Source organism: Oncorhynchus masou, chromosome 25, assembly GCF_036934945.1.
Source record: "Oncorhynchus masou masou isolate Uvic2021 chromosome 25, UVic_Omas_1.1, whole genome shotgun sequence".
Classification (NCBI taxonomy): Eukaryota; Metazoa; Chordata; class Actinopteri; order Salmoniformes; family Salmonidae; genus Oncorhynchus; species Oncorhynchus masou.
The window spans coordinates 32,138,938-32,152,628 of NC_088236.1; positions in this window are offsets into that span (position 1 = coordinate 32,138,938).

Below are 13,691 nucleotides of genomic sequence, written 5' to 3' on the forward strand. Positions count from 1 at the left end.
GATCAGAGATGCAGCCAAGAGGCCCATGATCACTCTGGATGAACTGCAGAGATCTACAGCTGAGGTGGGAGACTCTGTCCATAGGACAACAATCAGTCGTATAATGCACAAATCTGGCCTTTATGGAAGAGTGGCAAGAAGAAAGCCATTTCTTAAAGATATCCATAAAAAGTGTTTAAAGTTTGCCACAAGCCACCTGGGAGACACACCAAACATGTGGAAGAAGGTGCTCTGGTCAGATGAAACCAAAATTGAACTTTTTGGCAACAATGCAAAACGTTATGTTTGGCGTAAAAGCAACACAGCTCATCACCCTGAACACACCATACCCACTGTCAAACATGGTGGTGGCAGCATCATGGTTTGGGCCTGCTTTTCTTCAGCAGGGACAGGGAAGATGGTTAAAATTGATGGGAAGATGGATGGAGCCAAATACAGGACCATTCTTGAAGAAAACCTGATGGAGTCTGCAAAAGACCTGAGACTGGGACGGAGATTTGTCTTCCAACAAAACAATGATCCAAAACATAAAGCAAAATCTACAATGGAATGGTTCAAAAATAAACATATCCAGGTGTTAGAATGGCCAAGTCAAAGTCCAGACCTGAATCCAATCGAGAATCTGTGGAAAGAACTGAAAACTGCTGTTCACAAATGCTCTCCATCCAACCTCACTGAGCCTGAGCTGTTTTGCAAGGAGGAATGGGAAAAGGTTCAGTCTCTCGATGTGCAAAACTGATAGAGACATACCCCAAGCGACTTACAGCTGTAATCGCAGCAAAAGGTGGCGCTACAAAGTATTAACTTAAGGGGGCTGAATAATTTTGCACGCCCAATTTTTCTATTTTTGATTTGTTAAAAAAGTTTGAAATATCCAATAAATGTCGTTCCACTTCATGATTGTGTCCCACTTGTTGTTGATTCTTCACAAAAAAATACAGTTTTATATCTTTATGTTTGAAGCCTGAAATGTGGCAAAAGGTCGCAAAGTTCAAGGGGGCCGAATACTTTCGCAAGGCACTGTATGTGTGTCTGATGGCAGTGTATTCCAGACATGGGAAGCTCTCACAGAGAAAGCGGATTTACTAAAGGTGCTTATCCTTAAGGGAACTATACAGTCACCTCTCATGGCAGACCTTGTGGATCTGCTGCCATATGTTTGGGTTTTCTGTTTAACAAAAATACTGAGTGGAGGGGGAGCCAGGCCATTTAGGATCTTGAATACAAGACATGCGTCGGTGTATTGCACAAGATGTTACCAACTCAGGAGCTCATGCTTTCTGAGGATGTAACAGTGATGATGGCTATTGGGCTTCCTATCAAGCACTTTGAGAGCCTGTTTGTAGACAGACTGAATAGGTTTTAATGTTGTACAGCAAGCTTGGGCCCAACTAGTCAAGCACTATGTTAAGTGGGGAGTATAATAGATTTGAAGTACAGTTTTGCCTCCTCTGTAGTCAAGCAATTTCTTATAAATCGGAACGAACTTTTTCACATGCTTTTTAAAAGAGTTTGGAATCAAGTATGATGCCAAGGTACTTAAAATCAGATACCACCTGGAGCTTCTCCCCTGACACACAGACATCTGGCTCAGTAGCATCTGTTGCCCTCTTTGTGAAGAACATGCAAACAGTTTTTTTCACATTGAGATGCAAACATGAGTCACTGAGCCACTTTGTAACCTGGACCATTACAGTAGTGAGTTCTTGTGCAGCTTGTTGTTTGCTCTTTGCATGCACATATATCACTGTATCATCTGCATACATTGAACTTCAGACCCAGTACAGACAGAAGGCAGATCATTAATGTACAGGCTGAACAGGAGGGGCCCCTGTATTGACCCTTGGGGCACGCCCACATCATAGCTAAGAGTGGGTGACAGCTCATTGCTCACTCTGACACACTGAGTTCTACCTTCAAGGTATGATTTCATCCATCTCAAGGCATCGGGGGGGGGGGGAAGTTGAACTTGTACAATTTTGTGATGAGAATCTCATGGTTAACAGTATCAAAAGCCTTCCTTAGGTCCAGAAACACAGCCCCGACAGGTATGTATCCCCCTTTCCCTAAACTATCATTGTAATGGAGCAGTGACCGTTTGATCACACCCCAAATGTTGTCAATATCACCCAAATAATGTAGTTTCTTACCCAGCATTGCATCATTATGTCTCCTGTCTATACATAAAGTAACACATAATGCAGAAAAGAAGAGAAATCAACACAAAATATTAGCATAAACGGCAAACAGTTTTGTGTTACATAGTTTTATTTAATATAGAGCCCGTTATCCCCCTAAGGTCAACGTCCGCGCACCTGCAGAAATCAAATTAGCATAATAAAAAAATCCCCATTAAAATCTGTCAGCTTAGTCTGAAGATCAGGTTTTTGCATTGGATGCTGCTGTTTCAATCCACAGCATTCGCCTATGTAACACTTCTGCTTCTCCAGTGAAAGGTGACAGAGCTAGAGCGGTGTTTGTCAGACCATGAGATATCCCGAAAATTGGTCTTCTCACAAAATCGTCTGAACAGTTTGGCCCCTCTATGGAAAAATGAGACTCCATTTTGCTCTACCACCCCCACAAGCGTCTTGGGACTCGTCTGAAGTAGGTACAGCCGAACTGCCAACTGTCTGTAGTGTAAAAACCGTTTGGGCTACAAACTAATATGACCCCTCTGTGTAAAGGTGAGACTCTCATGAACACGTACGTACATGTCGGTTTCACTCTAGGACGCCCACAGGCCTCACAAGACTCGTCTGAAGGTCCCCCAGTACCAGTCCAAAAAATGTATGGAAGTATATATTGAGACTGTTTAGTAAAAAAAAATAAGGGGTGAAATACATGTAAAAATATATATATAAATGATAATAATTTCTTTCTTATATCTCAGAACAAGCTTCCTTTTGAGACTCTGTTGTTCCATCTGTTATTCAATGTGTTTGTATGGGCTAAGGTAAAAAAATAAATGTTCATCAAATATTGTTTTACTATATTTTTGGGACACTTCAAGGGGTCTTAAAATTCAAAATCAAAGAGCAAAATGATCCTTGGTATGACCTTATTAAAACATGTCCAACAATTCTGGCTTAGACAGGGCATAGACTCTTATGGCCCTTTACGGCTGTCATTTTGTTTTTCTGTCGTTGAATAAAATGTTCAGAGCCCATGGTATTGAGGGGACCAAGGGAGAGGAAGGGGGGAGAGAGAGGGAAGGAGAGAGAGAAAGAGATATAGAGAGGGAGGGAGAACGAGAGAGAGTACAAACTACGATGGGGTTAATTAAAACACAATTACATTAGAGAATGAAATCAATCTGTCATGCATTAGATCTGCTGATCATACACAACTAATTCATATAAATGTTCCACATCTCCTTCCTGTTACTTTTAGAACGCTACATAAGTATTCCATGCAGCTCCAGTCAAGTAAAGTTTCATCCACAGTTCAGTGGCTCAATGGACAACCATCTGGCCTCATTGTTGGTCATATATATTTCATCTGAATCCTTGTCTCCTTTATGTTCAATAGCCTGATTTTCTGTTTTTTAATTAGGTGATGTGTACTGCAAAAATTACACCATCCCAACACCAAATTGAGGTGATAGATTTCACAACTGAAAATAGACCAGTTCTTGGGAAAAGAGGGGTGAGAATTGGCAGGAAGCAGATGGTATCATCCACTATGATGGAGCAGGAGTGGACAAGTTAGTATTGATTCTCAGCAGCCTAGTTTAATTTGAGGCCAGATCCACAGACACATGGCAGATATGACCAGCTGGATGCTGAGGTTCCTGTGCACAGTAATAACCTTGGTAATATCCAAATTAAAAGCTTATTCAATTTGGTACCTGATGATTTGAAAGAAGTCATCTATTTTCATAATTCATAATCATTGTTAGTCTGTAGCAGCACATGGGCTTGATAACAGGGAATAGTTGCTAATGGTTACATTGTCAGTGAGATTACTGGTCCAAAAATAATGACTTAGAAAATTAGAGAGAATTACATTGTTGGTCCAAATAGGGATTTGGGAGTATTATTGCTGTATAAAACAATCCAACAGAGAAAACATGAAAGACAGGGCTTTCGAGACTGCCACCGAGACTGGCAGTCATTGTCTTCACAGTTTCCCTGACCCCACCCCGTTATGTACCTTTTCTTCTACAGACAGATGTAGACCCAGAGTCCAAATCCCTTTCAAACTCCTGTTGCTGTGGAGAAGAGCAGTGTTGCTGGCTGCAGGCAGGCAGCCCTAAGTAATTCATTTAACACTTCCACTGGGAAATGTAATTTTCCTGCCACCACATGGTCGCTGCATGCGGAAATTTACTAAAGGAGAACTCATCAGCCACCACATATGACAGCGCCTGTCTCTCAGGGAAGTCATAAACTAGCACAACAATTAATAGTCAGAGCAGGCAATATGGAAAAGGCTGGTAGGGGGACGTGGAAGCCGAGCTCAGGGAAACAGCAGGACAACACAGAGATAAAAACGATAGCAACACTGTTATCAGGTAACCTGGCACATTAATGGCACAATGGGCTCTATTTCCGGCTGGCGCTAAGAAGGTGCAAGTGTCAAACACACCTTAGTTTGTAATTTCGTCATGTAAAAACTGGCGCACTGACATTTTACAGCCCTAAAGCCAGGTTTGGCAATTTATCTGTGTAACATCAGCTCGCTTGGGCTGAGGTGGGAGAGGTGGCAATATTTGAGGTGTGCCCTTAAAAACAAGCACAAAAGTGACAATTTCATGCAGTGCTGATGGGAAGTTTTAAGACCCACAAAAAGCAGGTCATAATGGTAACACAGATGATTTTAACAGCGGGAGCACAGCCTATCCAGTCATAATGCAAAGCGCCCACATAAGGAGAAATTTGCCTTTTGTGCCGGTGAACCGTAATATTTAGACACATAAAAAACTGTATTGCTTAATTTGATTCAAAACAACAATAGCCTACCCTCCCCTTAATCAAGGCTGGTTTAGCAGCATCGTAGGTGTCTTTATCCTGGCCATTAGCCAAGTAGCATATGAATACAGGCATTTTAAATGGTGTACTGAGAGTGCTTTGAAATATTTGAAGTTTTGCCCTCTTGCTTTTTCATTATTCACAAATCACATACCTGCATACTTCATGCAGCGCCCCTCATCCGATTTCCAAAGACACACTACTCTAAAGGCCAAACTATTCATTCATAATGCCATTTCAGAGAATCTGCCTTGAAATAGGCAAAGATACAATTGACCTATTATTTTGTAAAGAGTTGAATGTTATATGTAAAATTTAGGCCTACATGTGCACACTGTGCCATGGAACGAGAGGAGCGATTTATGATATCATGATTCTGACCCCATCCTATTTAGAAATATTGTTGTTTTAAAAAACAGATTGCCTGCTTTCCGTTTCATATCAAGCCCTCCATAGGCTACCCTTACCCTAGGCTACTAAGGCTGGTTCCATGAGTAACATTTACATTTACATTTAAGTCATTTAGCAGACGCTCTTATCCAGAGCGACTTACAAATTGGTGAATTCGCCTTCTGAAATCAGTGGAACAGCCACTTTACAATAGTGCATCTAAATCATTTAAGGGGGTGAGAAGGATTACTTTATCCTATCCTAGGTATTCCTTGAAGAGGTGGGGTTTCAGGTGTCTCCGGAAGGTGGTGATTGACTCCGCTGTCCTGGCGTCGTGAGGGAGTTTGTTCCACCATTGGGGGGCCAGAGCAGCGAACAGTTTTGACTGGGCTGAGCGGGAACTGTACTTCCTCAGTGGTAGGGAGGCGAGCAGGCCAGAGGTGGATGAACGCAGTGCCCTTCCCCTCACAGCTCCGTAGGCAAGCACCATGGTCTTGTAGCGGATGCGAGCTTCAACTGGAAGCCAGTGGAGAGAGCGGAGGAGCGGGGTGACGTGAGAGAACTTGGGAAGGTTGAACACCAGACGGGCTGCGGCGTTCTGGATGAGTTGTAGGGGTTTAATGGCACAGGCAGGGAGCCCAGCCAACAGCGAGTTGCAGTAATCCAGACGGGAGATGACAAGTGCCTGGATTAGGACCTGCGCCGCTTCCTGTGTGAGGCAGGGTCGTACTCTGCGGATGTTGTAGAGCATGAACCTACAGGAACGGGCCACCGCCTTGATGTTAGTTGAGAACGACAGGGTGTTGTCCAGGATCACGCCAAGGTTCTTAGCGCTCTGGGAGGAGGACACAATGGAGTTGTCAACCGTGATGGCGAGATCATGGAACGGCAGTCCTTCCCCGGGAGGAAGAGCAGCTCCGTCTTGCCGAGGTTCAGCTTGAGGTGGTGATCCGTCATCCACACTGATATGTCTGCCAGACATGCAGAGATGCGATTCGCCACCTGGTCATCAGAAGGGGGAAAGGAGAAGATTAATTGTGTGTCGTCTGCATAGCAATGATAGGAGAGACCATGTGAGGTTATGACAGAGCCAAGTGACTTGGTGTATAGCGAGAATAGGAGAGGGCCTAGAACAGAGCCCTGGGGGACACCAGTGGTGAGAGCGCGTGGCGAGGAGACAGATTCTCGCCACGCCACCTGGTAGGAGCGACCTGTCAGGTAGGACGCAATCCAAGCGTGGGCCGCACCGGAGATGCCCAACTCGGAGAGGGTGGAGAGGAGGATCTGATGGTTCACAGTGTCGAAGGCAGCCGATAGGTCTAGAAGGATGAGAGCAGAGGAGAGAGAGTTAGCTTTAGCAGTGCGGAGCGCCTCCGTGATACAGAGAAGAGCAGTCTCAGTTGAATGACTAGTCTTGAAACCTGACTGATTTGGATCAAGAAGGTCATTCTGAGAGAGATAGCGGGAGAGCTGGCCAAGGACGGCACGTTCAAGAGTTTTGGAGAGAAAAGAAAGAAGGGATACTGGTCTGTAGTTGTTGACATCGGAGGGATCGAGTGTAGGTTTTTTCAGAAGGGGTGCAACTCTCGCTCTCTTGAAGACGGAAGGGACGTAGCCAGCGGTCAGGGATGAGTTGATGAGCGAGGTGAGGTAAGGGAGAAGGTCTCCTGAAATGGTCTGGAGAAGAGAGGAGGGGATAGGGTCAAGCGGGCAGGTTGTTGGGCGGCCGGCCGTCACAAGAAGCGAGATTTCATCTGGAGAGAGGGGGAGAAAGAGGTCAGAGCACAGGGTAGGGCAGTGTGATCAGAACCAGCGGTGTCGTTTGACTTAGCAAACGAGGATCGGATGTCGTCGACCTTCTTTTCAAAATGGTTGACGAAGTCATCTGCAGAGAGGGAGGAGGGGGGAGGGGGAGGAGGATTCAGGAGGGAGGAGAAGGTACAAAGAGCTTCCTAGGGTTAGAGGCAGATGCTTGGAATTTAGAGTGGAAGAAAGTGGCTTTAGCAGCAGAGACAGAGGAGGAAAATGTAGAGAGGAGGGAGTGAAAGGATGCCAGGTCCGCAGGGAGGCGAGTTTTCCTCCATTTCCGCTCGGCTGCCCGGAGCACTGTTCTGTGAGCTCGCAATGAGTCGTCGAGCCACGGAGCGGGAGGGGAGGACCGAGCCGGCCTGGAGGATAGGGGACATAGAGAGTCAAAGGATGCAGAAAGGGAAGAGAGGAGGGTTGAGGAGGCAGAATCAGGAGATAGGTTGGAGAAGGTATGAGCAGAGGGAAGAGATGATAGGATGGAAGACGAGAGAGTAGCGGGGGAGAGAGAGCGAAGGTTGAGACGGCGCGATACCATCCGAGTAGGGGCAGTGTGGGAAGTGTTGGATGAGAGCGAGAGGGAAAAGGATACAAGGTAGTGGTCGGAGACTTGGAGGGAGTTGCAATGAGGTTAGTGGAAGAACAGCATCTAGTAAAGATGAGGTCGGCGTATTGCCTGCCTTGTGAGTAGGGGGGAAGGTGAGAGGGTGAGGTCAAAAGAGGAGAGGAGTGGAAAGAAGGAGGCAGAGAGGAATGAGTCAAAGGTAGACGTGGGGAGGTTAAAGTCGCCCAGGACTGTGAGAGGTGAGCCGTCCTCAGGAAAGGAGCTTATCAAGGCATCAAGCTCATTGATGAACTCTCCGAGGGAACCTGGAGGGCGATAAATAATAAGGATGTTAAGCTTGAAAGGGCTGGTAACTGTGACAGCATGGAATTCAAAGGAGGCGATAGACAGATGGGTAAGGGGAGAAAGAGAGAATGACCACTTGGGAGAGATGAGGATCCCGGTGCCACCACCCCGCTGACCAGAAGCTCTCGGGGTGTGCGAGAACACGTGGGCGGACGAAGAGAGAGCAGTAGGAGTAGCAGTGTTGTCTGTGGTGATCCATGTTTCCGTCAGTGCCAAGAAGTCGAGGGACTGGAGGGAGGCATAGGCTGAGATGAACTCTGCCTTGTTGGCCGCAGATCGGCAGTTCTAGAGGCTACCGGAAACCTGGAACTCCACGTGGGTCGTGCGCGCTGGGACCACCAGATTAGGGTGGCCGCGGCCACGCGGTGTGGAGCGTTTGTATGGTCTGTGCAGAGAGGAGAGAACAGGGATAGATAGACACATAGTTGACAGGCTACAGAAGAGGCTACGCTAATGCAAAGGAGATTGGAATGACAAGTGGACTACACTTATCGAATGTTCAGAACGTTAAGCTTACGTAGCAAGAATCTTATTGACTAAAATGATTGAAATGATACAGTACTGCTGGAGTAGGCTAGCTGGCAGTGGCTACGTTGTTGACACTACACTAATCAAGTCGTTCCGTCGAGTGTAATAGTTTCTACAGTGCTGCTATTCGGGGGCTAGCTGGCTAGCTAGCAGTGTTGATTACGTAACGTTACGTTAAAAGAACGACAATAGCTGGCTAGCTAACCTAGAAAATCGCTCCAGACTACACAATTGTCTTAGATACAAAGACGGCTATGTAGCTAGCTAGCTACGATCAAACAAATCAAACCGTTGTACTGTAATGAAGTGAAATGAAAATGTGATACTACCTGTGGAGCGAGGCGGAATGTTGACCGGGTTGTTGAAGTTCAAATCGGAAGACGTTGGCTAGCTGTTGGCTAGCTAGCTAGCAGTAACTCCTACGTTAAGGACGACAAGTAGCTGGCTAGCTAACCTCGGTAAATTAAGATAATCACTCTAAGTCTACACACTCTAAACTACACAATTACCTTGGATACGAAGACAGCAAAGACAACTATGTAGCTAGCTAACACTACACTAATCGAGTCGTTGAGTGTAATAGTTTCTACAGTGCTAGTGGACGTTAGTGCTAGTGGACGTTAGCTAGCTGCTGGGCAGATACGTTAGGACGACGAAATACGATAATTACGCAATTATCTTTGATACAAAGACGGCTATGTAGCTAGCTAAGAAGAAGTTGCTAAGATTAGACAAATCAAACCGTTGTACTATAATGAAATGTAATGAAAAGTTATACTACCTGCGGACCGAAGTGTAGATGCGACCGCTCGCTCCAACCCGGAACCGTGCAATTGCGGCCCAGTAAGGTGCAATTGCGGCCCACAATTTGGGGAGGAGGCAGGGGACGATACCAACATGCAGGAACGCCCCTAATTGCGGGCCGCAATCACACACCATTGGGTTCAACAGCAATCGGTTATTGCATTTTTATGTTGGCCTTGCAAAGTAGCATATCCATAGAAGGGTGTTTATGCTAGAGATATCTGTTTTTTTGCATGGTCTGCATCTCAGTCCACCTGCATCCGAAAATCCTTCTCATGTTACAAACTGATTCCTTATCTGCTTGAGACATCCAGAAAATTTGCACCTGTGTCTTCCCTCACAAAACCCTGCCCTAGTGTTCTGTCTCTTGAAGCAATCAAACCATTTGCCATTTTTTGTATTTTAGGATTTTTTCTTTACAAACTGATATGACCCTAGTTGGTTAAGTGACTGTAGAAAGGGTCCTGAGACTCTCTCAATCCCCACAATGTCACGGGACTCATCTAAAAGTAATCCATACAAATGAATGGAAGTATGGGGTTAAATATGTTTCGACTTGTTTCGACTCAGCCACGAGCTTTAGTGAGGTTGGGCGATTAAGCCTGGCTCGCAGTCTGCGTTCCAATTCATCCCAAAGGTGTTTGATCAAATAAAATAAAAGATTATTTGTCACATGCGCTGAATACAACAGTATTCAGTGATATGTTTAATCAACAGTGCAGTTCAAGAAATAGTTACAAAAATATTTATTAAGTAAACTAAAGTGAAAATGAATAAATAAAATCAAAATGTAACACAAGAAAATTACATAACAATAACAGGGCTATATATATAGGTGGTACCGGTACCGAGTCAATGTGCAATGTACAGGTTAGTCAAGGTAATTCGTAAAGTGACTACGCATGGATAGTAAACAGCGAGTATCAGCAGTGTAAAAACAAAGGGGGGGGGGGGTCAATGTTAATAGTACTGGTGGATTAATTGTCCATCAGTCTTATGGCTTGGGGGTAGAAGCTGTTAAGGAGCCTTTTGGTCCTATACTTGGCGCTCCTGGGCAGTGCGCACCACCCTCTGTAGCTCCGTATGGCCAGATTCAGAGCACTTGCCATACCAGGCGCTGTGCAGGCAAGTCAAGTTATTCCACACCGATCTCGACAAGCCATTTCTGTATGGACCTTGCTTTGTGCATGATGGCATTGACATGCTGAAACAGGAAAGTCGTTCCCCAAACTGTTGCCACAAAGTTGGAGGCACAGAATCATCTAGAATGTCATTGTATGCTGTAGCGTTAAGGTTTGCCTTCACTGGAACTAAGGGGCCTAGCCCGGACCATGAAAACCAGCCCCAGACCAGTAATCCTCCATAAAATGTTAGTTAGCACTCTGCATTGGGGCAGGTAGCGATTTCCTGGCAAACGTCAAACCGAGATTTGTCTGATGGATGGTGACGCATGATTCATCACTCCAGAGAATGCGTTTCCACTGCTCCAATGGCGGCAAGCTTTACATCACTCCAGCCGACGCTTGGCATTGCACATGGTGATCCTAGGCTTGTGTGCGGCTGCTCGGTCATGGAAACCCATTTCATAAAGCTCCTGACGATTCTTGTGCTGACATTGCTTCTAGAGGCAGTTTAGAACTAAGACAAACAATTTTTACACTCTACGCACTTAAGCACTCAGTGGTCCCGTTCTGCCTACCACTTCATGGCTGAGCCTTTGTTGTAGACATTTCCACTTCACAATAACAGCACTTACAGTTGACCATGGCAGATCTAGCAGGGCAGAAATTTGACGAACTGACTTGTTGGGAAGGTGGCATCCTATGACAAGGCCACGTTGAAAGTCAGTGAGCTCTTCAGTAAGGCCATTCTACTGCCAATGTTTGACTATGGAGATTGCATGGCTGTCTGCTGGATTGTATACACCTGTCAGCAACGGGTGTGGCTGAAATAGCCAAATCCACTCATTTGAAGTGGTGTCCATGTACCATTATATAGTGTATGTACTAGAGGTCGACCGATTATGATTTTTCAATGCCGATACCGATACCGATTATTGGAGGGCCAAAAAGGTCGATACCAATTAATCGGACGATTAATTTTTATTTTTTTTGTAATAATGACAATTACAACAATACTGAATGAACACATATTTTAACTTAATATAATGCATCAATAAAATCAATTTAGCCTCAAGTAAATAATGAAACATGTTCAATTTCGTTTAAATAATGCAAAAGCAAAAATGTTGGAGAAGAAAGTAAAAGTGCAATATGTGCCATGTAAGAAAGCTAACGTTTAAGTTCCTTGCTCAGAACATGAGAACGTATGAAAACTGGTGGTTCCTTTTAACATGAGTCTTCAATATTCCCAGGTAAGAAGTTTTAGGTTGTAGTTATTATAGGAATTATAGACTATTTCTCTCTATACCATTTGTATTTCATATACCTTTGACTATAACCAGGAACATATCGACAACAGTCACCCTCGAAGCAGCGTTACCCATGCAGAGCAAGGGGAATAACTACTCCAAGTCTCTGAGAGCAAGTGACGTTTGAAACGCTATTAGTGCGCACCCCACTAACTAGCTAGCTATGTCACATCGGTTACACCAGCCTAATCTCGGGAGTTGATGGGCTTGAAGTCATAAACAGCACAATTATTGAAGCACAGCAAAGAGCTGCTGGCAAAACGTATGAAAGTGCTGTTTGAATTAATGCTTACGAGCCTGCTGGTGCCTACCATCGCTCAGTCAGACTGCTCTATCAAATCACAGACTTAATTATAACATAATAACACACAGAAATACGATTCTTAGGTCATTAATATAGTCGAATCCGGAAACTATCATCTCGAAAACAAGACGTTTATTCTTTCAGTGAAATACGGATCCGTTCCGTATTCTATCTAACGGGTGGCATCCATAAATCTAAATATTCCTGTTACATTGCACAACCTTCAATGTTATGTCATAATTACGTAAATTTCTGGCAAATTAGGTGGCCCAAACTGTTGCCTATACCCTGACTCTGCGTGCAATGAAGGCAAGAGTAGAGACACAATTTCACCTGGTTAATATTGCCTGCTAACCTGGATTTGCTATGAGAGGCAGGTGGTTAGAGCGTTGGACTAGTTGACTGTAAGGTTGCAAGATTGAATCCCCGAGCTGACAAGGTAAAAATCTGTCGTTCTGCCCCTGAACAAGGCAGTTAACCCACCGTTCCTAGGCCGTCATTGAAAATAGGAATGTGTTCTTAACTGACTTGCCTAGTTAAATAAAGATGAAATAAAGGTGTAAACAATTTTTTATTTTTAAATGGCCAAATCGGTGTCCAAAAATACCGATTTCCGATTGTCATGAAAACTTGAAATTGGCCATAATTAATTGGCCATTCCGATTAATCGGTCAACCTCTAGTATGTATCCATTGATTCTTGAAGAATATAAGCTTGTTTTATGCCAATGTTTGTCAACAAAGTAAATGTAAACAAACACTCTAGCCTCAAAACATGGTTAAAATTATAATGTCGATATCATGGATGATTCTCCAGCCCCATCCCTCTGTTTTTTTGCCCCTTTAAATTATTTGGTCCAATAATGCAGTACCAAAGGTAGACCTAGGCCATATTTTGCTTATTAAGGACGTGCCTCACACATACAATACCATTTTTGGGAACCTAGTTTTTTTTATTAAGGAGAAGCGTGATGCATTTTATGAAGGCAAGTCTTGGCTCGTTGAAACCAATTACAACAATGTTGACTGCCAACACTCCAAACATTATTGAGCAAACGCTGGATTTTTTTTGTTGAACTGTTGTTATTACGCTTTACTGTAGCCTATGCTATTTAATCAACTGTAGTATCAATCCACAATGGATCAGGACAAGAATATTCCGTGCCCATGGCCGAATTGGAGTATATGATAAAGCAAAGACAATCAATAACCTACAGAACTTACATGCAGTATTAAGGCATGAAGTGTATTGATTGGCCAGTGAGTGGCCAAGCCCTCATCACAACTACCTGTTTATTCATCAAAACCTAGCCCTTTCAACCACCACCGGCTATTGCACTCATAATTCCAGCTGTGAAAAGAGCAAAAATATTTCTGACACTCCCCAGACCTATAGTGCTACAGCCAACGATTAGATTTAAAATTGTGTTAGGTTTGTTAAAGTAGTGTCAAAACCTTGTCTTCTTCCTCACTTGACAATCTGATTATCTTCTACGAAATACTACAAGAGGGGACTGAGTAGACAATCCCACAAACTACCTCAGAC